A 27248-nucleotide genomic window follows, 5' to 3' on the forward strand; every position below is an offset into this window, starting at 1 on the left:
GGCGCATATCTACACAGATGCGGACTTGTCCTGGCTGCTTCGGCTTCCTGGCGATGACGATCGGGGATACCCACGGGGTTGGCCCACTGACCTTTTCAATGATGCCTTGTCTCTCCAGGGCCTCTAGCTCCTCCTCGACCTTCTGCCGCAGGTGGAAAGCAATTCGTCAGTGCCTCAGGGCCACTGGCTGGACCGACGGGTCGATGTGTAGGGATACTTCCTTTCCTTTCAGGCATCCAATGCCGTTGAAGACTTCTCCAAACTCTTCTAGGATGGTGTCCAGTTCCTCCTCCAGAACTGCCATGGCGAACGATATCAACCTCAATTCTTCGGCCGATTGCCCGCTCAGCAGCATCCCGCTGCCCTCTTCCGTGACATAGACGGTGGTGCTGATGCTCCTCTCGCCATGTTGTATCTCTGTTTGGAAGCACCCAATGAGGGGGATGGGCGTCTTCTGGCCATATGCGAACACTCTAATCTTCGCCCCTCTAAGCGGGGGTTTGGCCCGCAGTTGGTGGTAGACATTGGCGGCCATCAGCTCGATGGAGGCCCCAGTGTCAATCGTCGCCTTTACCTCTTGTTGTTGGACTAGTATGCGACATTTCGGAAGTCTGCGCTTCTTCTTCTGTGGTTGGTGGATTGCAAACACATAATGGACTGGGTATTCTTCGGTGTCGTCGTCCATGTCTTCGCTGTCTGCCTCTTCGCGTACCGCATGGGCCGCCTCCTTCTTGGCTCTGGTGGACCGGCATACCGCCGCAAAGTGGTTCATCCACCTGCAGGCGCCGCACCTTTTCCCTCTGGCCGGGCAGTCTTGCATGCGATGGGGTTGGCCGCCACAGTACCCACAGTCTTTCTTCTTTGCCTCCGGATGCCGTTTCCCTCCGGTTTGCCTCCCTTTTGGCCGCACTACGTTCACCGCTTCCGCCACTTGCACTTGCTCCGTCTTCACAGGGCGATGTAGGGCTTCCTCCATGTGCGAGGCTCTCGCTTGCGACAGCTCCTTTGACCGTCCGAGGGTGAGGATGTCCGTCAGGGGCTTTCCTTCTTCCTGGAGGACTGTGACACGAAGCTTAGACGAGTAGCACCCCTGTATGATCTGCCCTCGGATCTCCTCCTGCTCATCACGGAACCCACACGTGCTGGCTAGCTCCTTCAGCCTGCCGTGGAACGTATCCAGAGACTCGTCCGCCTCTTGCTTGGCCTGACAGAAGATGAACCTCTCATAGTCTCTGTTCGCCATGGGCTCAAAATGGGCATTGAGCGCGTTCAGCAGTGTGTGGTACGTCTTCGGCGTGACTTCCACGAGCGTTTTGTAGATGCGGTGGATGTCTTTACCTCCTAGGTGGAGCAGCAGTCAGGGGCGTAGCTAGAGCCCGTGGCGCCCGGGGCCATCCCACAGACTGCCGCCCATGGCATCCGCAGCCCCATGACCGTGCGAGGCCAAGTCTCGACTCGAATTTCGAATCTCACCCCACTGTCAAACCTCAGGCACAAATATTTCTCACATGTATCACCGGAATGCCGGCTCCACACCAGTCCACCAACCAGTGCAAGCAAGTGTCAACCATCTGAACTCGCAGCCGCAGAGGGCCGCGCATAGCACTCCGGGGCCACTCGCCCAACCATACCGGTGTGATTCTTCCTAATACCTCCAAACATATCCGTCAGCCTACCTGACTGTGATCGGCACGCGCGTCCCACAGGCTCTCCCGAGGCCTGCCCAGCAACGTCAGCTGACTCCAATGAATCCACAGTATAGGCCCAAGGTAATCGAGATCCGTGCCAGGGACTCCCACATCCAGTCACAGTCTGGACCCATCTCTCACCGCCCCGACCCATGTGCCGAACGGCCTATGTCTCACCCCACCATCCACACAGAACAATTCCACAGGTGGGCACAGCCACGCTCAAATCCTGCTCACCACAGCATTCAACACACCCAATGCAATGTGTCCCCTTCCCACACATCGGTCTGAGTCTCAACTGCTCCCCTATCCCAGCAAGTGTGTCACTGCGTGGCAGCCACGCCGGCATAGCAGCTAAGGTTTCAGATTGCTGTGTGACATTTTTTAAATTGCAGTGCAATTATGAGTGACATTTCAACCACCATGAGTGACAATTTTTCGTGAGCAAAACCTAGCAATGAAGTCCATGGAAATGAATAAACAATACAAATTATACCCTTTTGAGCTGTGAGAAACTCGAAAAAGATCTTTAAACTGCTGCAGTGCACTTCCTATTGATCACAGCACATCTGCTTTCCATAACTAGGTGCATTTTGTACTGTGGATATTGTATGTGCATTCATTCTGATAGGAAAAGACAAAACTATTAATCGCAGCATGCAAAGTGTTTAGGATTAACAAGTCAGGTTTCACAGTGTTACAATTCACATGAAACACACACCTGGAAGCAGCTATGGATGGGCCACATTATCGTACTTGGTGTTAAGTGACATTCAGAGACACCCTCTGACAAAAATGTAATTTAAAGCCTTCTCCCCACCACAATAATAAGAAGCTCCAACCAGGCTTGGACTGGCCCAAAAGCAGCAGCAAATGCTGCTCAGTGTGCACATTCACCCTCCTGCCATTAAGAAGAACCTGAGCCTGACCAGGGTTGGACTGGCCTGTTTGGATTATTGCCTTCACTATTGCTCACTGTTACTGCAGTAGATCCCAGGTAGGTCCTACTGTACCAGTCACTATAGGGTTACCACTAATCTGTTGTTTTTACTGGCATGATCCGTATTGTATTGTCCTGGCTCGGGGTCATACAAAAAGCCGAGATTTTTTCCCTCATCAGTGCATACTTTTAAGTGTTTTGAAGCTGCGAAGTTAAACATAACTGTCTCATAATTAAAGTAAATAAAGACAAAGCCCATTGTAACATGTATAAACTTTATGAAGACAATGTTTTTTTTATAATTGTGTCATGCTTGAGCTTTAAATCAACATAAACAAATGGCCAGTATGGCAGTATTTAGCAACCTTACCAGAGAGTGGGAAACGCTGAATGTGCCAGAATGGCTCCAGTGCTGCTCTCCGTGTTTTCTCAATTTAGTGCTGCTGGCGTCAATAGCAAGGCAGGGGCACCGGAAGGGGCTCTCTCTCGGGGCACAAGGCAGTCGCAAGGCGACCAGCCGCAAGGCAGACATTGGTCAAGTTTTTCCCAAGTTAGTGGCCTCAGTGGTGCTACAGGGAGAGGCTCTCTTGACCCTGGGGCAGAGGCGTCAGAGTGCGCAGCACAGACTGCTGATGGCCTGCAACATTGGTATCTGGTGCTGAGCTCAGTCCAGCCAGCCCAATGTAGTCTGTGTGAAGTCAAGCCAGGCCTGGTTCGTCACTAGCATCCATAAGGTATATAACTAGAATGAGCTAAAATTGTTACTGACACCCCACAGCACCATGCTGGTATCTGCCGAGTGCAGTACAGCACTAGTGTCTGGAGAGCACATCACTAACGCATGTAGTGCACAATACTTCACTAGCATCAGTGCAATATGCTGATGGCACCTGTACTGTTCAGTACATCACTACATCACTATCATGTGCAGGGCTTGCTTTTTGTGTATATATTATATATGTCGTTACTAGTCTCTGGAACATGTGGCTGACATTTGCCAATCACATAATTAGCATGTTTAAAACATGCGTCTGAAACATATAATAAAAACCGCAAAGAATGGCATATAAATAAGAGACGTGGAGCGAGTCACTAGCACCAGCCCAATGTTATCAGATCAGACACTGTGCGTGCCCCTCGCAGCGGCGCTGACACAAGATATAATAAACTGTGTACAGCAAAGTCAGTAACGGCTCTGCACGCATTGGCCAAAGTAACACACACTTAATGAACTGTTCAGACTGTCTGCTTGCCGCACAGGGCTTCGAATAGTGGCTGCACAGCTGCAGCACACTGCATAATGCACTCGCCAGTCTTCTCCCAGACTGAGTCACTGACCCGTCCCCCACCTGGCCGCACCACTTTGTGCCCGCGATCATCATCACCACGATGTTGATGCCACTGATGCGCGGCGGCCGTGAGTGTCTCTGTGACAGAAATGAATCAGTCACTGACACTGGTCTTGATCTGGTCGCCCTTCTGGCAGCGCCGGGGGGTTTCATAAATGTATTCTATTGTGCAGTCAGCAGCGCACCGAGGACTGTCACTTGAGTTGACTCAGACTCAGATTTAAGTTCCCCACCGAATCTGACCTACCTCACTTCCTCTTCCTTCAGGTCTTGACGAGGCACTACGGCGGTCACATCCGGATTGTTATCCCGGGCCCCCTAGTCAGTCTCAGTGTGGTAGTGCGTCTGAAAGCCGCGCGGCGCCGCAGGCCGCAGGAAATATGGTCCCGGGCATATTTGCTACATTGTAGCACACTCAGCCTGCTCCAGCGCAGAGGGCACATATTTAAATCTTAATTTACTGCGGGGAGCAGCAGAGCTGGCATACATCATGGAACTGTTGTGAAAAATAACACGCACTTGATTCAGAAAACTCGCACCAAGCTTGTGCCTACAGCGACATGCTGGGAAGGAAGCCAGAAGCTATGCTTCCGAATGCCGCTCCTGCCGCCATTTACAGTATGCACAGTGTAAAATAAAGTCGACCTTCCTGCACATAATACCGCTCCCGCTGCACTTTCCCGCGCAGGCCTTTTGCGCAGCCTCCACTGCGGTGTAGTTTGCTGCTGCATTAAAGCGTGGCTGCCTCCTGCACGCCCGAGAGACCGCTGCATCGCTGAGTTCCTGTCTTTTCAATATTGTCAGGCGCTCGGGGAGGCAGGAAGGCATGGATGGAAAATAATGTATTAATCCGCATTCCTTCATTATTATTTCAAATTAATTTCCTGTTTAGCTGCAGTAAAGCCAGAGGCATAGCTACACTGACTGACAGTAGTGTCAGTGAGTGTCCCCAAGTAAACTACAAAGGCCGCCGCCCCCAAAAAAGTGCCGCCTGGGGCGGACCGCCCCCACCGCCCCCCCCTAGCTACGCCACTGGCAGCAGTGCTCTGTGCCTTTCCCTCGCGATGCCAGCCCCTTCGAAGTAGAATTGCAGGCGGTCTGTCCAATCCTTCCATCGCGGGGCGAGGGACGACGGGGCACCATCAACGACAAACGGCTCAATGGCGGGAATCGACGCCATCTTGGCACGTGCGCAGCACGCGGTGAACGCTGGCTTCCTCTCCTCTGCGTCGACGCCACCTGGCCTGCACTCCCTCCGGGCGTTGGTTGGTGACCTCCCTCGCGCTGCTGCACCAACCGGGGGCGCGCCTACCTCCGGACGTCGTCCGCGGGACTCTCCGGCGCTTCTGGGTCGAGGCGATCACACCTGGCATGGGCCTGGATCGGTGGAGGGCACGGTGGTCTGCAGACACCTCGTGGGGGCATGTGCGGCAGCACCTGGGCGAGACATATCCCTTCCAGGCCGTGGATTGGGGCTCCAGGGCACACACAGCAGATCTTTGGAAGGGCCCTCCTGGCACCTGCAGTGATCTTCACCAGGCCTCCCAGCAGGCTCAAACGAGTCACCATGACGGAAGCAGCATGCACAGGCTCAGGCAACCTGAGAGGACACCAGAAGCATTGTGGGGCGCCAAAATAGCACAGCAGGGCTCACTTGACCCCTCGTCGCCAGTGTAATACTTCTAAATGCCTACTTAGCATGGCAGCGCGATCGCGCTAAATAAACACACGGGAGCCGGTCTCATTAGATTGCACACGCGGCTCCGACTAACCAGCCGAGGCCACGCCTCTTTATTATAACTAGCTAGCGTCTGACGTCACGCGTCAGCGCTAGCGCACTTCGGCAGCGCGGAAGGCTAGAACGCCTCGCGCATGCCGAACATTACACCACCAGACGGCCTGTCGGGCGCGCAAAAGAGGAGAGATCTCATCCAGTTTAATTAGTGTTTCCTATCAGACCTCAAAGAAGCTCATTACTTCAGACAGCCCTCCTTCCTGCAACCCTGAGTGCTCCCACCTCCCTCCAACCCGGAAGGACGTATGTATTAAGTGCCTAGATCTACATTTGTTTTTCTACAGCAGCTGAGCTGTATTTGGGTCAAGTATATGCAGCAACTGCCATGGGTTTTCTCAATATCTGTTAGTGAAGAAGGGATATTATCATGACGCTGATATACAAACAGTGCCATCCCGTTGTCTGCAAATCCCACGATACCTCGCGAGAGGTCACAGCTGCACAGCACAAAATGGAGCAAGTCGCATGAGCACCGTTCAGGCAGGCAGATGGAAACCCACAAAGACCTAGTGGGACCATATGTGCAAAACACAAGGGATCTGTCGACACCAATTACAGCTTCCTGTAAGGGCGCAAATCCCACCTTTGGCCCCCATTCGTTCATTCAGTTCCCAGGGGCCAGATAGCGCTGCCTGTGTGTCCACAGGGACTTTGGGCCTAGTGTGCTTTGCATCCTTGTGACTGGTCTCTTCAGTGTGGTATCGTGTCAGAGGTTTGCTTGCCAAAGTCTCATACAATTCTCTTGATATTTCCTGCCTCCATCCTCCGTTCTTGACGAATCTTTTCCAAGATCCACATTACCAATGTACTTACCGATAAATTGTTGTATTTCCATCAACCCTTTCCAAACTAAGCATAACAAACATGTCTGTCTTGTATATATTCACGCCAAAAGCAAATCTGTCTCCTGTCCCTGCCTTTCAGGTTGTGTTGATGAAGTTCTAGTTTTAAGAAATGAAAGAGGTTAGGCGGTGATATTTGTATTCTCGAAGTTCCTTCGTCCAACATATTCAATAGAAAGGATAGAATGGAGGACATGGGTGCAAACCCCCAAACAGCAGCCCGAACTATCAAGTGTTTAAGAAAAAGTGAAGAGATGTTTTAGAAACAAGACGAAATGTGCAGGTGCGGTGATTATGTTTAAGCCGGGTTACTAAAGAAGACAAGAACAAAACAATTTGTAGTATCAGTTTAATAATAGTAAAGTGTGGAGTAGTTTCTGTATTTTAGGCTGATTGTTTTAAATCTTACTATTTAAATATGTTGGCTATTTTACTATCTACATGATTTTAATTAATCGAACGACACTTCGTTTTATTCATTCATTCATTGGTAATCCGAAAACTGTTGATCAATACACATTAGTTCCCCTGCACAGGAGCAGATTGGATGGATCAGTCTGAAAAATGATTCTTTCCATCTATACCAGCAAAAATAACTGTATAAAAATGCAGTAATCAGTAGCAGACACTCGAGCAAATATATGTAACTGCAGAGTAAGTACTTAAATCCTTCCAGAATTTAAAAAAAATCTTGACTGAAATAGCATTCTTAAGGGAGCGGAGTCCCTTTCCCTTCAATGATGGCAGTGTCTGGTCACTGGAGTTCTAGCAGAATTCCAGCTGGAATGAATACTCTTTCGCGACTCTTCCTCTCTGGGCTTGGTCTCAGTGAGGAGGTGCTGAAGTGGCCTACTCTTCGTAGGAAGTAACCAGGACAGTTCTGAAACTACCAGACCTAGCTCCTCATTTCACCAGATGATGTCTCAACCTCTTCTTTCTTTGCTTCACTCAGTATAGAATATGAGGTCACATTGTTTTGATTCCAATCTTTTCCCCTTCCGATGGTCTATTTTAGCTTACGTTGCACCAAGGGACTTTGACCTGGTTCATAAAGAAGTAACATAAAGGACACATGCACACTCTGACCTTCCCACCCTGATCACACGGCTGCCCCCTTGACTCACAGTTTGACCATCAACAGCCCCATTTCTATTGTTGAGGGACCAGGGTAAAGGAAAAGAACGAAAATTACAGAAAGTAAGCAGAGTTCAGAGAACTCCATTTAATTTCTCTTCGTGACACTGCCTACATGACCCTTGGGACTAGCAGTAGCAGGGTGTGCCAGGGGCTCAAAAGGTAAGCATAGGGTAGAAGCTGCCACTCCTGGCTTCCCTTAATTGACGTCCATTATGGCATCTAACAAAGCAATTCAAATTGGGACTCTGGCAAGAACAAGGAGCCTAAAAAGTAAGACATCGGTGGGTGAAAAATGTCATGGGTGTGTCATCATCAAATGAGGCCATATGTGAGCACAGCTGACATTCTCCTGTTCTAAAGGATCCTCTTTGGCACAAAAGACATAGCAAATGCCCAGATATCTGTGCACTCCCCTCTGCCCAAATGTTGTAGCCCAAGCAATCACCCACCCACCATGGGCAGTGAATGAATAAATGAAAACAAAGATGATTACTGAATAGGTAACATAGGTGATATTTTCACCCAGTTTTGGTTTGTTCAGGATCGCCTGAGAGTAGCTTTTTGAACAAGTACTCTATCTTGAGGCAGCTAGGCTTATAATGAGAGAGTATTGCTGTATTGTCTCTGGGGGTTGGTGTGCAGTATGAAGGTGAAATGTAGTGTTGCTGACTCTTCATTGGGAACTGAATGAATGGCCAGTCAGATCCATCTTGGACACTGGTGGCTGACTGAATGAGGTAGGCTTCCCAGATCCAGAGACCCAGGCTCTGAGGGATCCTGTGTTCACATACCGCTGTGGAGAAGACTATCCCCTGGTGGTCTCCCATTATGTGGTTCTCTGTTGTCCCATCCTCCATTAATGAGGAAGAGCCCCTTGAGTCATTACATCAAATCCAGATTAATAATGCTGCCATTCCCTTAAGGTTTCCAAGACTTAGTGAGAAGTCCATGACCAATTCTTTAGGGAGTGGGTAGGCTCTAAGGTTTCTTTATTCTAAGTAAACTTTATTGGTGGCATTTGGTAAGCTGAAAGAAAAAAGACAACTCTAGGAAGGACAAAATAACTCAGTGTGAAAGGAAGAGTGTGGGAGCCATATTAAGATCAGACTTTAAGCTAATCAGAAAAGTATCAAGAGTGTCAGGAAACCAGGAGTTCCTACCATTGTGCCACAGTAAACAGTATGCCACTGTTTGGAACCCTGGTAAACTAGATGCTTGCAATATACCAGGCATTGCCACCATACATCCAGGCCCACTGTAATGCCATGGGTAGGTACCACTGAGCGATGGATGTCCACAATATGTCAAGAACGATCACCATTTTGTCAGGACTACCATTATGCAAGAGATAAGCACCATCATGCCATGGGTGCCCACACCATTCAAGTAATTGCCACCATTATGCCAGGGCCAGCATTTTAGCAGGTGGGGCAACACCTCATAGATGCCGAAAGGTTGTCGAGAATTAGCACCAGTCCTCTTAATGGATCTCAATTACAAACTCAAAGGCTGGCCTACCATATCCCTCCCAAGATTATGGTGGAAAAGTGTGAATCGTGGTGACAGTGATTGCTCTGGCACTGATGCAAACAAGGAAACAGATCAAGAGATTGCTACCGCCCACAGGGAGCAGCATAAATAGATTCACCCTGTGGGTGGGAGCAATGCTGGCTCCTGCAGCATGCGGGGAGCTGGCTGAGCCCACAGGGGCCTTGGGGCTCCCCCTTTGCACCGAATGAGTGTATGGTGGGTGCCCTGGGTGGGCACCAGAGCACCCACCTTTAATCAATGCAGGCACTGGGGTCCCTGGGACCGAAAACTGCTTGAGGAGGGGTGCCAACAGCCCCCTCCCCTTTTAGAGAAGTAGTGGCCCTGCGGGATGGGGTCTCCAGGGCCTTTTAGAGGCTTCCGGAGGGGGGGCCGAAAATGTCCCTCTCCCTTGAGGACCCTGGGCCTAAAGCGACGTGGGGACGCGGGCATGCAGCCCCTCCCCTTTTTTGTAAGTTTCAGCCTCCCTGGGGTCTATAATGGCTTGGGGACCGGGCACCAAGACACCCTCCTCTTAAAAAAAAAAAGGCCCAGGTATGGGGTCCCCAGGGCCAAATAGGCTCAAGGGGGCCTGCACAATCCCCTTTTAATACATTTATATGACCCTGGGGGATGGGGTCCCCAGGGCCATAATAAGCTTGCGGAGGGGGGCCACATGGCCCCCTTTCCCCATTAAAATAAAAAAATGGCCCTGGTGAATGGAGTGCAGAGGGCCTAAACGGGGTTCAGGGAGGGTGGCCACATGGCCCCCCTTCCCTTTAATGGGCCCTGGGGATGGGGTCCCCGGGGCCCATTGAGGCTCAGGGAGGGTGCCACCTGGCAACTCCCGCCTTTAAAAAAACATTGCCCTGGGGTATGGTGTCCCCAGGGCCTTTTTGAAGGCACAGAGGGCAGGCACACGGGGGGTGCGGCGAAGAACAACCTTATGGTATGCTGCACACAGCAAAGGCAGTGCGCAGCGTGGGGTTGGTTGCCTACAAGGGATTTGGCCACAGGCCAGGCCCCACGGCCAACCCCCTGCCATCATGCGCGGTAGAGGATTGCTTTACATTTTTTTTTTTTTTTAAAGTAGAAATTCACAAAAATAACAAAGATAAAGTAACGTTATAGATAGGTGTGATAAAAAAAGATCTGTGTTTATTATTATTTTTTTACTTAGAAATTCACAGAAAAAACCCCAATGTTGAGTATCTTGAGGGACTCTGAACACCTGTATACAGATTGAGCACCATGTGCAATAAGGGTTTCTCATATATCTGTGGTTGATTGGTAATGTCAACTAGGCTACACATAAAGAGTATGGTATAGGGTCAATGTTGCGCATAACCCATGCTTGCTTCACCCAAGGGAGTTGTATCTTTGATGGCATTAATGATGCTCTATATTATTAGAAGCTATTTTGTACTTACTTTCAGGCCTCTAATTCCATGCTAGTTTATAGAGCAATGTGTGAAAAAGACGCCTGGATGATGTCATCAATGATGTCGTCAGTGATTTCATAGAACATGCAATGAATGATGTAAGATGTGAGGTCATACGCTGTGCATGGCAGGGGGGCAAGCTTTAGTCAGCTCTGTAGTGTAGGGAGCGCCTATGTAAAAGCTAAATAAAGAAACTGGCAAACATTGTCAAGATATCATAGGCATTGAATAGACGTGATCACGGGAAACATGGGCTGAACAGCTTTATATCCCATTTGAGGAAATGTCATTGGGTCTTTTTGTACACAAAAACCACAAGAAGGCATGTTAAACACATGTCCAAAATCCATCATGTTCCAGTAAAAGGTAATTTCTTAACTATTATGAACAAATACATTGCCTGTTGCTGACCAAAGGATGTAGAATTATACAAGAATTAAGCATATAACCAATCAGAGCAGAGTGACATCTAGTGCCATAAGCGTGATACAATATGGTAGCTGGTGCGATGCATGCCAACTGCCTGTGCGTTAGCAGACAGTATTTGCACAATACCTGCTTGGTCAAAAGCAGATACTTGGTCCTGGCCATCAATCTGGGTAGCAGTTGCTGGGCTAAAGAGGAAATGCATGTCACATGAGGTGTTCTTGAGCAAGCCTTGCGTTACAAGCTCTTCAGCAGGGTACATTAGTTTATCAGCGGTTATTAAACACCTGTGCACATTTTGCAGACCCTGTCATCATTGAGTATCACAGGATAGGACAAACAAAATGGATTCCAGACAATACCAAACTGGATTCCACACCTATACTATGCTAGTGCAACTTTTAAAATATTGATATTTCCATTCTGCACTTACTTACCAAGAGAGGGAGGAGAGGGGGCTGTATATAAATCTTCCAAATCTCATGTTTGTTGAGATTTAAGAGCAGATACACAGAGGAGTTATCATGAAACACATCATTTGTAGTGCTGGAGCATGGAGGTAGCCTGTTCAATACAGCTGTATAGGAGACTTTCAACCGTAGGACTTATTCTAGAAATTGGGAAAAAGTGGTGTGGATAAAAGGGGTTAAGAGCTTCCTCTTGTCTCCCTATTCTGATCTTAGATTTTCTAAGGGGTGGTTTTTATTAGGGTTGGGTTTTTCCATTTTACGCAGTTTTTCATTCACTCATTCCTGTTTTGGATTTACAATTGGTTCTCAAAGGTCTACAAGGTTCTTCCTTTGAACCATTAGAGTTATTCTCTAAAGGTTTTAGCTTTTAAGTTTTTCTTTTCCTACTTTCTATTGCATCTGGAAGCTGAGTAGGGAAGATTGGAGCTTTTTTTATTCATGAATCTTACCGAAAATGTAGTTTTGAAAAATGAACTGTCATTTCTATTCACTATAGCTTCTTCTTTTCAATTAAACAAGGATATTGTATCACCTGTTTTTCTCCTTCTCCTTCTTCAGAGGAGGTATGTGTATTACATCCGCTGGATGTTCATAAGGCATTATCCGTCTGTAAGACTCTCACTTTATAATTTAAACAGGTACAATTCCTACTTGTAACTTTTGGTACCGCAAACAAAGGTCTTTGTCCATCCACTTTTACCTTGAGTGGATGTGTGAGACAAACAGTATCTTTAGTTTGGGACTTAAGAGGTTATATGTTACTCGAACCAGTTAAGGCTAAGTTGATAAAAGAAGTATCCTCCACCTTGGAAGTGCCCAAAAGAGTTTCTCTTAAAGGTATTTGTCAGGCTGCCACCTGGACTTCCCCAATTACTTTTGTCTCCCATTACAGACCAGTTAGGAGAGTCTAAATCCACCGAATCTGGTTTGAGGGTTCTTTTGGCATTCTTGGATTAGACATCAAGACTGTAAATTAAGGACAGTATGTAGAATAATTTGTGTCAGTATTTTTATTATTTACTCATGTTTTTGCTGTATAAAAGGAGGATAGCTTAGGTACAACCTCAACAGTAAGGACTTTAGGAGGAAGACAGATGAAGAGGTAATGCTTGGATTACTTACTGGTAATCTTCATTGCTCCGAGTGATAGTCTTCCTCATCACAGACCTACGTACCCTCCTCCCGCCATTGTTCTCTATAGGGTTTATATCATTGTTTGCTTTAGTGTTACAGGATTTGGAAGAGAGTTTAGTCCCTCGTTTGTATTAATTTATCAGAGGATGGGGCTCTGAAATCCATAGACTGGCGCAGGATTCTTGTCTTTTTTAGGGAGTTAAAATGGTCTCCGTCTGAGGCAGAAGCCTCATTAGTAAGAACTGTGATGATGAAGACTACAACTCGAAGTAATGAAGATTACTGGTAAGTAATGCAAGCACTAACGGGCCCTTTACAATGCAAAAACTCTATACTGAGGTCCTCTTGAAGTAAGCAGTGACTTCTGAGCACTTGTTGGGTCTCAACATCGTTTGGTTGGTGGTCAATCAATCAATCAGGGGATATTTAGAACGCGCTACTCACTCGTAAGGGTCTCAAAGCACTGGGGGGAGAGGGGAGGGCAGCTACGGAGTCATCCGAAAAGCCAGGTCTTGAGGTATTTTCTGACGGTTTGCAGTGTAGGGCTTCGTCTGATGCTGAGGGGGAGTTCATTCTAAGTCTTAACTGCAATGTAGGAGAAGGATCTGCCTCCTGTTCTGGCTCTGTGGATGCGGGGAATTTCGGCCAGGGCTAGGTCAGCAGAGTGGAGGTTTCTTTTGGGGGCGTGGAAGGAAATTCTTTTGTTGAGGTATTGGGGTCCGGTGTTGTGGAGGGCTTTGTAGGCATGTGTGAGCACTTTTTTCTACAGGGAGCCAGTGGAGGTCTCGGAGGCTTTTCACACACAAAGACCTAAGCAGAAGCTTACCAGAAATGTATATGCACATCCACTTTGTCGTATATTCAAATTAATGGTTCACATTAGATTAGTATCTTAGGTGCTGTCAGGCAACAAGTCCTCCTCTGCCTTTAGAGGACAAACCAAACCCCAAAAGAGACAAGAAGGCCCTTTGGAATCCACAAACTTTTCATGCACATGCAGAGGCACACATAAACTGTACTAAACCAGAAAAGCTGGTTTCCACAATTTATGTGTATCAAATTGGAGTCCATAAATCGCTTCAAGATATTCTTTCCATTTTTCTTTATTATATCTTCTTTTAAAGACCAAATATGTGTACAAAGCAGCCTGTTTTTCTGGTTTAGTACAGTTTATGTGTGCCTCGGCATGTGCGTGAGGAGGTCTCGGAGGTGTTGGGTGATGTAATTGTGTTGTGGTATCCTGAGGACGAGTCTGGCAGCGGCACTCTGGACGGTCTGGAGTTTATGGAGGAGAGATTTGTTGATTCCGGCATAGAGGGCATTTCTGTAATCCAGTTTGCTGGTAATGAGTGCCTGGGTGACGGTCCTCCTGTATTAGGCGGGGATCCATTTGAAGGTCTTGCAGAGTATGCTGAGGGTGTTGAAGCAAGAGGAGGATACAGCATTGTTCTGTCGGTTCATGGTGAGAGAGGAGTAGAGTATGATGCTGAGGTTTTCCGGCGTGGTCCATGGGGGTGGGAGGGTTTCTGAGGGCGGAGGGCCACCAGGTGTCATCCCAAGCAGTGGGGGTGGATCCGAGGATGAGGAGTTCCGTTTTCCCTGAGTTGAGCTTCAGGCAGCTGCTGCTCATCCAGGATGCGACATCCTTTATTCCTTCCTGGAATCTGTACCTGGTGATGTCGGGGAGAGGATGAGCTGGGTGTCATCGGCGTAGGATACTATGCTGAGTCTAAGATTTCTGACGATGGTTGCGAGGGGGGCCATGTAGATATTAAAGAGCGTGGGGCTGTGGGAGGATCCTTGGGGGACTCCGCATCTGATCTGTGTGGGTTCAGAGAGGAAGGGCGTGAGACATATTCTTTGAGTTCTGCCGGAGAAGAAGGAGCGGATCCAGTCCAGGGCAATTTCCTGTATGTCGGCGTTGTAGAGTCTGGCAGCTAGTGTGCGGTGGGAGGCAGTGTCGAAGGCAGCTGAGAGGTCAAGTAGGATGAGGGCTGCAGTGTGGCTTTGATCGAGGAGTGCCTGAATGTCATCTGTGGCGGTTAGATGAGCAGTCTCGGTGCTGTGGTTGCTGCAGAACCCGGATTGAGATAAGTCGAGGATTTTGTTGGATTCTATGAACTGCGTTACCTGGGTGTTGGCGATTTTCTCGGTGACTTTGACAGTGAAGGGGAGGAGAGAGATGGGCCTGTGGTTCTTGAGGTCCGTTGGGTCTGCAGTGAGCTCCTTGAGGAGGGGTTTCACTTAGGCGCGTTTCCAGTCATCAGAGATCGTGTCTGTTTCGAGGGTGGCGTTGACAGTTCGTCGTAGTGCAGGTGCGATGGCGGAGGCGGCTCTGTGGAAGATATGCGGCAGGCAGGGGTCAGTGGGTGCTCCGGAGTGGATGCTCATCACAGTCTTTGTGGTGTCTTCTGTGGTGACAGGGGTCCAGGTGAGGAGGGTTGGCTGGGTCGCCTGGGTGGCGTTGCTGGTGGATAGTGTTGGTTCGGTTCCTTGGTCTTGGTCATCGAAATTGTCATAGAATGCCCTGATCTTGTGGTGGGAGAAGGAGCTCAGGTTGTTACAGAGGTCCTGGGAGGGAGGGACATCGGAGGTTTCGCTGTGGGGTCTGGTGAATTCTTGTATCATGGTGAAGAGTTGCTTGGAGTTGTGGGAGTTGGAGAGGATTCTGTCCTGAATTAAGTTTCTCTTCGTAGATCTGATGAGTTGGTGGTGTGCCGTCGTGGCGGCCCTGTAGGCAGTGCGTGCTTCTGGGGTATTTCTATTCCTCCATGCTTTCTCAAATCATCGGCATGAGCACTTGGATTCTTGGAGGTCTGTGGTGAACCAGGTGGCTTTTGTGTTATGGCGTCTGTGATGGTCGGGGGAGAGTGCGACTGAGGGCAGAGGTGAGGTGTTCTTCGATGAGCTTCCAGTTTCTGTGTGGGAGGTGTAGCATTGGCTTGTGTGCAGTGGGTTTCGAGAAGAAGTGGACGCAGTGGTGATTCTTCCAGGGAGGTTGCATGGTGTGACTGAAGTGAATGTTGTTTCCACCTGAGAAGATGGGGTCGAGAGTGTGACCTGCCGTGTGAGTGGGGGTGGTGACGAGTTGCTTCAGTCCGATATTGGCAAGGTTCTCTAGGAGGGCTGTGAAATTGGGGTCGCTGAGGTTGCCAAGGTAGAAATTCAGGTCTCCGAACAGTATGTAGTCCGTGGAGGCGAGGGCGTAGGGCGTGATGTAGTCTGCGATAGTGTTTGTGAATGGGGAACGGGGTCCGGGAGGTCTGTAGGCAAGAGTCCCGCTGTGGCACTGAAGCAAAGGTGTAAGCAAAGCAATACAGTCAAACTGAAAAGTTTTCTTTTCTTTAAGCTTTCTTTTCTTAAAGCAGTAAAAAAAGATGAGTAAAGGTTCTATTCTCTCTTGTTCTAGGGTCTTCAGAGTGGTGTCTCGTAGGTTTGGTCACCACTAACGCCCCTTGGAGAAGAAGAGATGGCTCAGGTAAGTTCCTTTGTTATTCTTCCTTTTTCTTTAATGACCTAAAGGACTTATAGTGAGGGGGAAGACTCTAGACACCCAGTCGTCATCAGTAAATCCCCAGTTCTTGTTCTGTTTGTCCCCAATAACCCATCCAGCCCCTCCCCCGCCCAACTCTCCCACGTTGTCAGACTTTTCTAGCATCTGGTTTTGCTTTATTCAATAAGCCCTGAAAACGGACATGCACCTGGGAGAGCCCCGTCCCTCCGTTAACGTGGCAGGGCACTTCTCGATGTTGCTCACTTCTTTGGTCTTCGTTGTCCTCGGAGGGCTGCTTGGCAACACAAAAGACTACTGGCATTTGATTTGCCCGTAGTCTCCTTCGGTTCCTCTTGGTCTTCTGAGTTCCGCCCCGCTCTGGAGTTGGTGACGCGCGCCGCCACTTCAGTCTCCAGTCATGTTTTTAAATGGCCTGCATCCAATTCAGTGTGTTCCCACGATGTCTTCACGTCAGCAGATCTAGTTCCTAACATATCGGCTTCATTAAGGGGGCTGTTATTTTCTTCATTCGTGTTGGCACCAGCAGTGTTGGGAAATGTTGCAGGTTGCAGGAAAGGGAAAGGAGAAACGTAAGGGGGAAGTGTGTCGGTTTCCTCGTCCCTCTCCCCTATCGTTTTGCTACATATGGGTACTTCGTGACATACCCAACCCCCAGTCTTTTCCAGATCTCGGAAATGAGGAAAACGGGAGAGAAAATCCGCATTTACATTCTCAGACCCTCTTCAGTGCTTAATTTCAAACACAAAGGATGTAGGGATACAAACCAACGTAATATGCGGGGATTGTTTCCTTTGTTGTGGCTCATCCATTGTAAAGGTGCATGGTCTGTATATAGGGTAAACAGAGATCCCTCCTAATAATATTGTAGTTTATCTACAGCCCACGTAATGGTGAGGCACTCCTTTTTGATTACCGGGTATTTCTGCTCTCAGGGATACAATTTGTGGCTAATGAACAACACCGGGAGTTCGATACTGTCCTTTGTTTTCTGGGAAAGGACAGCACCAAGCCCTTTGTCAGAAGCGTCTGTTTGCAATATAAAGGGTTCTTTAAAGTCGGGGTATATTAAGATGGGACTAGAAGTTATGTCTGATTTGAGCTCTCGTAAGGCTTTTTGGGCAGACGGGTTTATAGATCTTTCGTCTTTATAAGTTTTTTAAAAGGTCTGTCAAAGGGGCTGCGATCTTGGAGTATCTAGCTATGAATCTTCGATAATACCCTAGCAAACATAAAAAGGCTTGTATGCCTCTCTTGGTAGTCAGAAAGGGAGTGTTTAGGATTGTCTTGATCTTTTCTTGTTGTGGTTCAACAACACCATTTCCTAGGAGATACCGCAACTTTGTTGAACACTAATTTGGATTTTTTTGCATTAACTTGAAGTCCTGCAGATTGTAAGGCTTGGAATACCTTTTGGCAGTGTAAAAGATGTTGTTCCCAATTGGGACTAAATATCACGATATCGTGTAGATAGGCTAATGAATAGGATTGATGATTATAGGACACTTTAATAATGAGCCTTTGGAAGGTAGCCGGAGCTCCATATAAGCCAAAGGGTAGCACTGTGAATTCAAAAAGGCCGGTGGGGGTACTAAAAGCAGTTTTTTCTTGGTCTTCGACCCTTAAGGGCACCTGACAATAACCTTTGGTAAGGTCAAGATGAGAAATATATTGCGCCTCTCCGAGTTTTTCAATCAGCTTATCAATTCTGGGAAGAGGGTATGAGTCACAGATCAAGATGGCATTGACTGCTCTAAAATCGATGCAAAAACTAATTGAGCCATCCGGTTTTGGTACGATTACAATAGGAGAAGACCAGTTGCTTTGTGATGGTCTTATTACCCCCATTTTCAACATGTTTTCCACCTCTGTAGATATGGCACCTTGTCTGGCTGCTGGGATTCGGTATGGGCTTTGTTTTACTACCTTCCATGGAGGAGTGATTATAAAATGTACCAGTGTTGTTTTACCTGGGTCGTCAGAAAAGATTTGAAAAAAAGGGAAGTCTTTTGGGCTTCTGTCATGGTTTCATTGATAAGCAAATGGCGAAGGGAAGAAGGAGTTGAATCCGTACTTAGAAGACTGTTATTTTTCGGAGGAGGTCCTAACCATTTTAAAAAAAAATGAATGTGGTACGTTTGTGTTTTCCTTGGAGAGATTCGTACTTTAAAGGTTGTAAGACCGATCTTGTCTATAACCTCATATGGGCCCTACCACTCTGGTTGTTTCTTTGTTATAGAGGGGGGCAAAAGTACTAACACCCAGTCATGGACTTTTAGGTGTCTCAATTTTTTCACCGGTTATAGAAGGTTTGTTGGTGTTTTTGGGCCTTCTCTAGATTAGCATGAGCAAAGTCTTGCAGTTTGTATAAACAAGTTCTTAATTCCTGAGTATAATCCAGGAGATTTTGGTTATCTTCGGGTTTCTCTTGTTCCCAAACCTCTTTCATCATCTCTAGTAAAGTCTGGGGATGTCTCCCATTGAGAAGCTCAAAGAGAGACTGCTTTGTACCTGGCTCCTGATGACAAAGAGGGGGTGAGGGGTAGGAGAAGGTCGCATTCTTTTCCCTCTGTAGTCAGTATCTTCTTAAGAGTTAACTTAAGCAATATCTCTCACATAAACTGTCCGTCTGTGGATGGTATACGAAAGTCTTTATGTGAGAGATATTAAGCGTTTTACAGATTTGTCCCATAAGACACGATACAAAGGGAGTCCCTTGATCCGTTAGGATTTCTCGGGGAAACCCTACTCTACAAAAGAGATCTCATAACTTATCACTCATGTTAGTGGTAGTAAGAGCTCATAGGGGAAAAGCCTCCGGGTACCTGGTTGCTAAATTTACTACTACCAGTGCGTACAGATTTCCTTTTTTGACCAAGGTAGGGAATCTATAAGGTCCATACCCACTCTCTCAAATGGTTTTCCTATTATCAGAAGGGATTGCAGGGGTACAAAAGGGTCTGTAAGGGTTCTTCCTCTGACAGACCTCACACTTCTGACAATATTTAGTTATATTAGAAAATATACCAGGCCAATAAAAATGTCTTAAAACATTTTGAGTGGTTTTCAGGGCTCCAGAATGTCCAGCGAGGAGGTGGCAATGAGAAAAAAAAAAGTACTTGCTCACAGAACGGTTGAGGTACCACTAACTGGGGGGAGTCATCTTGCTTTCCCACTCGGTATAACAAATTGTTTTTTAAAGTAAGAAGTGGGGATAGCAGATTTTAGAGGAAGATGTGGGGTTTTTCTCTTGTTGCCAGGCCACCCTAAGGGTAGGATCCTGGACCTGAGTATACCGGAAATTTCTGTCAGAAACCCAAGGGGCTTGTGTAAGTAGGTTTGGGGTAGGAGACTGATTAACCCCTCGATCTTTGACTTTATCTGCGATAAGGTTAAGGAATTCAGGGTTATCTGTTCCCAGGATATTTTTTTCAGGAAGGCTATCCATCACCCCTACTTTAACCTGCATTGGTATCCCACTTGGTGTTTGAACTGGAATGCTTGTCAGGGGATATACTTTAATATCATTGTGAACACACCATATGGGTGTATGGGCGTTAAGGTGTATTTGTGTTTTTTTACCAAGGATCTTTTTAGGACCGACTGTCCACAGCCTGAATCTAATAAGGCAGAGACCTCTTCCCCATTGAAAAGAAGACTTACGTAGAAACAGGAACATACCTTTTCTGTTTATAGAAGGGACCGCGGTTAATAGCTGATATCCATTGGTTCCTCCGTATGTTTCTTGTGTGGGCAGAGTCTAGCTATGTGCCCCCACTCGCCACAATCGAAACATTGTGGTCTTCCAGAGGGAAGAAGCTCTGTTTTAAGTAGTCAGACTTTGGGTGGTTCTGTAAGGGTTTTAGAGTTCTTTTTTTCCTCCTTTCCCATGTATCCATTTGGGACGAGATTGCCTCTCTGGTTCCCCTATGAGAGATCTGGGTTGAGCCCGGGCAAAATTGGTGGCCAAGTCTACTGCCTGCTCAACCGTGAGGTGAGGTTGTTTCCTCAACCAGCGTTGTGTAGTGAATGGGAGAGCTTCCAAATATTGTTCTAGATAGATAAGATTCATTATGTCTTCTTTACTGTTCTCTTGTGGCCTGAGCAATTTATCTGCTGCGACTTTCATTTTGAAACAGGGTTTTTGGGTTATGTCCCAAAGAGCCTCTTTCTTTCCTGAATTTTACCCTATATGCTTCTGGGCCCATGCCCAGATGGTCTAGAATAATCTCCTTAATCTCTTTATAGGATTTACTTCCAGTGGGGTTAGCTGCTTTTTCAAAGTTCAACAGAAATGCATCGCGATCCTCTCCAGGAATGTATTTTTGAAGAGCAATATTAGGGTATCCTGCTTGAGTACCTTGAGGAGCATGCAAACGTGTGTACTTTGTCGCTCCAATGCCCATTCTATTTTCTCCTGTCCTCTTGTGGAAATCGCAGATAATCTCTGTTAGCATGAGCTGAAGCCATTTTGTTGTGGCATCCATTTTTGTTAGCCATGTGATTCTCCCGTCTTCACTGTTGGTTGCCTTTCTATTCTGCTTGAGTCATCAACTGTAGTTAACTCCTTCAGTACTAAGCCAGACCACTCCGAAAGGCTGTAGCTGCTAGAATGCACCTGTTTTAGAGTGTAACTGTCAGGCTATTTCAACTGATGTAAGCAGTTCTGTCTCCCCTCCCACTTTGCTGGATGAGTAATATTTGCCTGCCAATGTTAGTCAATAGCTATTCCTGTGTATGCCTGTACCTCCCATTTGAGTCTCCATGCTTACTCAGCTGTAAACTGGGTATATAAGCACCATGGTTTCTGTATTCTATGGACTAACTCCTACAGTGCCTGAGGGTGCTGTATTGATGTAGTCCCACTCATGAGAGATTCATAAACTTGTTATTTGATATTCCAGCTTCCGTGCCAATCTCTACTTTGTTGGTTTAAAGAACCAGTGGACAGAGAAGGCTGAACCCCCGCACCGACGGGCCCCTAAATAGGCTCATTTCTACAAAATTGGCATCCAACTCGTGGGGCTCATCGGAGACACGGCCGTCCGGAGAAGTGGTCTTGGCGGAGGACAGGAATCTACTGAGGAGGTACCCTGCATGAGGAGACCCTTTGTCTTTGTTTTTCCGGTTTTCCCGATCTGACCCTCCAGGTGATGGCCGGTCCCGACTGAGATCTCCTTTGGCGTATGTGACCATTAGGTCGACCCAGAGCTTGGCAGGTGGAGGTTGGAGACTTTGGTTTGGTAAGGTCGCTGAAGCGGCACTCTTGTTTTGGATTTGCTTTGCCAAGATTCTGGTTATGTTCGTTTGTTTATTGCAATAAACAAAGGCAGGTAATGAGGAGAAGTTTTGTCTCTGCTTTTGATATACTTGAGATAAATACTATTTGATTATAATATTATATTTTGTTATAATATTTTTGGCATGCCTGCGCCTAGCACACTTCGTAGAATGTGTTGCTGTCTTGGAGGTACCAATATGGATCTAGAAAGTAGTCAGCTGGCTCCCCTAGAGGGGACACCTAATAGGTTTATGTATATTAAATATGGTATTTCTTCCATAATGTATAGTACGCTGTGGAACAAATATACGAAAAGAGTCGACAAGATATGTTTGATTGTATATGAATGTGGGGATTTTTTTTTTTCTCCTTATGATATTTGTTTAAATGAGTCCATATACTTGGAAGAACATGCCTGCACTTAGTAAAATTCATAAGTGGTGATACGGAGCGTTTTTGAGTGTTCTGCCAGGCCAATTGGTAATTCGGTCTCTTCTTGCAAAGGCCTGGGGGTTTTTCCCTGTCTTGTTTTGGGTGGGTCCGAGGACCCCTGTAATAGGCATGCTTTCTGGAATAAGTATGATTTGGTAAAGAGACAGAGTGTTTGCGAACACTCTGCCAGACCAACTGGTAATTCGGCGTATTTTGGAAAAGGTCTGGGGCTAGAGCCTGTCTTACTTGTCTTGGTGCAGTCTCTGGACTGCTTTTGAGAGCACTTTTGTTTGTAAATATGATTTACAGTTGGTTTGGTTTGAGTACAGTCTGTGGGCTGCCTCTTGTTTTTGTCCTGGTGTTGATTTGTGTTTTGATTGTGTGTTTGAGTGTTTATGAAATTTGTGGACTGACACCAGTGGTAATGCTTGTGAAATACTTGTTTGAGTGAGTAGCGACTGTGCTCTTTGTGTAAGGATGGCTTGCTTCAGCAAGCTGTGTTGTGTGTTATGGGTGTGTGGCCCCTTCTTGAACATGTTTGGAATGAGCTCAATTTGGTTTGTTGTCGTCATTATGTTCTGCAGATGCCATTGCAAGAATGACACTTTAAATTTCAAAGAATGAATTATATAAAATATGTTAAGCAGCTGCACACTACTATGGAAAGTAAAGCAGTAACAAAGTATACATGTGTAAACATTCAATTATTTTATTGCCACAATGGTAAAAAAAATTAGAATTAAAACTCGAGGCAGAATTGCCTACCATTCCATATAAAAACAGATTGGACTTTGCATACATTGTCCTGTGTTTCATAGAATATATTTTGTGTTTGTTTCTGTACATAATTGATATATTGAGGATTGTTTGTTTTATGTACCATTTGTAAATGTTATCTCACAACAAATAAAGTGCTCTGAGACCTTCGGGTATAGCTAGAGCTATATAATGTTAAAACTAACTTTACCTAGAAAAAGGCACTCAATAGGAAAAAGTAGGCCTCATAGAGAAAAATGAATTTGTGTGTTTTACACAACTAGGACTTAACAAAATTGAAAATAGATGCCCAACATTTTGTTTGTACAGCTGTGCAAAATGTTACAGCACTATGCTTAGATACATAATATTAAATATTAAAAGGCATTCACATTATATGAGCAATTGGTTGCTGATAAAATAAAAACGTCCTCCTTTTACCACACTGCACACAATAGATTTTGACTGGCTTGGAATGCCTGGTTTTTAATAGACTGAACTGAGCCTCATTCCCAGCACCAAAAAGAGAGCTTTTAACAGCTGCTCAAGCTGTCTGTCCGAAGGAAGCTGTCTGTCAGAGCAGAGGGAGGTAATGAGTGGTTTATCAACTTTTTGGGGTTTCTGTGAGGACATTAGAATACAGCACATTGCTGTCATATTGGAAACAGATAGCATCATAAGGGGCCCTGTGCCATTAATTGTCAGAAAGGATTTATCAGTCCTAGAACACGATGCCTTCTCTCCTGAAAAGAAATGTAGAAGCTAACACTTGCAGGTCATAAAACACAGCTAAATAAATAAGACAGGCCTTACCCAGGCACAAGTTACAAATAAACACTGTGGCAACTATGTTTTAAGTTAGTATAAAATGGCATAAAAGCAGGTGCATTAAAGACTACTAATTTTGAATGTTAGAAATACAGCTTCATTATTTTGGATAAAAGAGAAAGGATAACAGTAAGGACTTTCTTTCCTGTTGCTTTGCTAAGAAGCACATCTGTGGATCTGATGGTAAATAATTACTACTTTCTAAAGAGTGAAACAAACTTTCTATGTTTCAGTAAAGCTTCTGTGCTTAGTTTCAAAAGAAGTTTTGCAAGTGTTATAAATAAATGCATTTAAAGACAAAAGGAAAGGAATGAGGCTTGCTTTTCATATGTAGAAACAACAAAAGGGTTAGTGATCATTATTCAAAAATGACTACATTATTAAAAGTCATTGCACTAAAATCGTTTTTGCATTATTATGATCTTTATAATGTCTAATAACACTACTGGGAAAATTCAATAATATTTAGTAATGTAGAAAATTACTCTGTGCAAAGTGCGCATTAAGATTTCAATATCTAAATGGTTAAATATATTGTGCATCAAAATTAAAAAAGTGAATATTAGTTTCTCTAACAATGACAATATTATTGTATCTTAGTGACAAACTTAAAATATGATTTCTAGTATTGCCTAATGGCTGCAATCTTAAATACAATTAAAAGTTATACAAAAGGAGTAGCTCTAGAGACATGTGAATTACATCACACACCTTAATGCACAATAGTTCTGGGCGCTGTTAGAGTCGGGGATCTCTGGTTGGCGCAAGGTTGCCCTTGTGTCAAGCAGGAACCCTCTCCTCCACGTCAGGGCGCAGGATAACCCCTCGCGAATGACCCTTGCTCACCCTCTAGGTGCGTGGCGTGAGCAGCCAAGGCGATTCCTCAGGCGTTGTTGGTTAAGCACTTACAATCGTACACACAGTAAATACATCAATCCCCCCAGAAACGGACACCAGGCTTGGATATATATAAAAATACGATTCTTTATGTAAAAATAAGGTATATATATCTCAGCAGACTTATCACAAGACCAATAACGTTTTCGCTATGCCACCAGGTTGTACAGCGGGCAAATGTTCGTTGTTCGTAGCTTCAAATGGATAGTTCGTAGTCTCTTTACTCGTAGTTCCAGTACTCACAGAGATCGGTTCCTGCGAACGGGGAAATAAGGCGTTGCGGGCCCCGAGCCCGATACTGGACTTCTTTCGTGATTAGGAGAGTCGGCACAGGTCGGTGCGACTCTCAGCTCGGGAAGTGTTCTTGGGTCCTCAATCAGCAGGTGTGGGCACGTAGGCAGGCGCGGCCAGCGACCCTTTAGCACGGCGGTGCAGGAGGGTCTCCACAGCGGGGGCGGCGCGGCCTGAGAAGTCCGGGGATAGCGAAGCGGGGTCGCAGGGCACGGTTAGTGCAGCTGGGTGACCCGGCGTAGATCACAGTCGTCGGACGGCTTCCGGCAGGAGGGGTGATAGCGCGTTCAGCGCACTCCAATGGCAGGCGGTGACAGGGATGCAGGCGGCCTGGCCCGGGAGCAGAGAGCGGCTCCGGACGGAGCGGGGCTCTCACGGGTTGGAGGCAGGCGAGCTTCTGAGTGTCACGGCCCTAGGAGGGGCGATGAGGGGCGCAGTCTCTTTTCCAGCGGGATGCACACACGGCTCGAATTGGAGGACGAGCAAGAAGCACAGAGAACCCACTGTTCCTGGGGTTCAGTTCAGGGGGCAAGCTCAGATCAAGCCCTTGGAGAATGTTCAAGCACAAAGTAGCAAAGTCTTTTCAGTAAGTCTCTTCCTCTCCTTTCTCAGCAAGGCAAGCAGCAGGCCAGCTCCTCCGGCGTCTTCTTCTCCTTCTAGTCGGGCAGAGGTTCTTTGTGGTAAACAGGATTCCGATTTCTTAGGAGCCAGGCTCCTACTTTTATACCATGGTTCTTTTGTTCTTTAGCGCCAGGGGGCCTAGGCCTGGCTCAGTCCAGTTCTGGAGCACTTTGTTATGGTGACTCTGCTCTTTCCTTTCAGCAGCAGGGCAGAGACATCAGCCGCCCCACAGGGGGTGGCGCCGGCTTTGTGGTGGCAGAGCACAGGTCTATTCAAGAGTCAAGGTGTACTCCTCCCACCCATCCAGGTGTAATCTCTCTACCCACCACCTGGCAGCCGACCTGTCTCTGGGGATTCCCCAACCCTGCTCCTCACTGTTGCCAGGCAGAACACATACACACAGCAGAGGCGGACTGAGATGGTCAGGTCAGTAAATACTAACTTTCTAAAAGTAGTATTTACAAACCCAGGATATTAAAATAAACTTGACTACAAGAAGTATTTTATTACTCTGAGTTCAGGCATACTAAACTTGACACTTCTACCATGCTCTCTGAGTCCACTGGGGTCACAGCGTTGGCGTGATCCCGGCAGCCCATTCTGGCCTATGGAGAGCAGGTAGCCTTCAATAGTGAAGAACGGAAATGGCTGTAATTCACTACTAAGACATGCCACACACATCAGGGCATGTCCTACCTTATGCCTACAATGCACCCTGCCCTCGGGCCTACCAGAGGGGTGGCTAATATGTAGGTAAGGGAAGGTTTAGGGACTGGCAAGTGGGGGCACTTGCGCAGTCAGCGCGACGGTCCCAGACCGCGCACAGGGTCTGCGGTGGCAGACCCTAGACACCTTTTACAAGGCCGCTTCTGTGGGTGGCGCAACCAGCGCTGCAAGCCCACCAGCGGCATTGGCATTCACGAGCCCTGGCACCCCTGGTGCACTTTACTGGGGACTGACAGTGAATCCAATAAACCAATCATGGACATCAATTACAGGTACACTTTACCTAGGGAGCACTTGCACTGCGGCACGGATTAGCCGTGGCGCAGTGCCCTGAGCGGACAACACCAGCAAAACAATCGAGGCACACCATCAAAAAGTGGAAGGGAAACTCACGCCAAGGTGCCAGGTCTAACACGTGTCCCCTCCAGCTGAAATGTGGGGAGAACTACCCTTGCCCAGGGGGTTCCTCGTCACGAAGGCGGAAATACCTGGACAGACCGTCAGCGTTGGCGTGATCTGTACCAGGACGGTGTTCCACCGTAAAGTCCATACCCTGTAGGGAGATGGACCACCTCAACAGCTTCGGGTTCTCACCCCTCATTTGCATCAACCATCTGAGGGGCCTGTGGTCCGTCTGAACCCGGAAGTGAGACCCAAACAAGTAGGGTCTTAGCTTCTTCAGCGCCCAGACCACAGCAAATGCTTCTCGCTCAATTGCACTCCACCTACTTTCCCGTGGAAGTAGCCTCCTACTGATGAAGGCTACGGGTTGGTCCCAGCCCTCCTCAGTCATCTGTGAGAGAACAGCCCCTACACCATGCTCTGAAGCGTCTGTCTGCACTAGGAATTCCTTGGAGAAGTCAGGGGCCAAGAGCACGGGCGCCGTGCACATGGCAGTCTTCAGGGTGTCGAAAGCTTTCTGACAGGTGTCAGTCCAAATCACGTTCCTGGGCTGCTTCTTCGAAGTCAGCTCTGTCAAGGGGGCAACGATCGTTCCATAGCCCTTGACAAACCTCCTGTAGTACCCAGTGAGCCCCAGGAAGGCCCTCACTGCGGTCTGCGTCTTGGGGGGTTCCCAAGCCAGGATGGTCTCAATTTTGGGTTGCAAGGGTGCCACCTTGCCACTCCCCACTTGGTGTCCCAAGTACACCACGG

This window comes from Triturus cristatus, chromosome 12 (genome assembly GCF_964204655.1).
Source record: "Triturus cristatus chromosome 12, aTriCri1.1, whole genome shotgun sequence".
Taxonomy (NCBI): domain Eukaryota; kingdom Metazoa; phylum Chordata; class Amphibia; order Caudata; family Salamandridae; genus Triturus; species Triturus cristatus.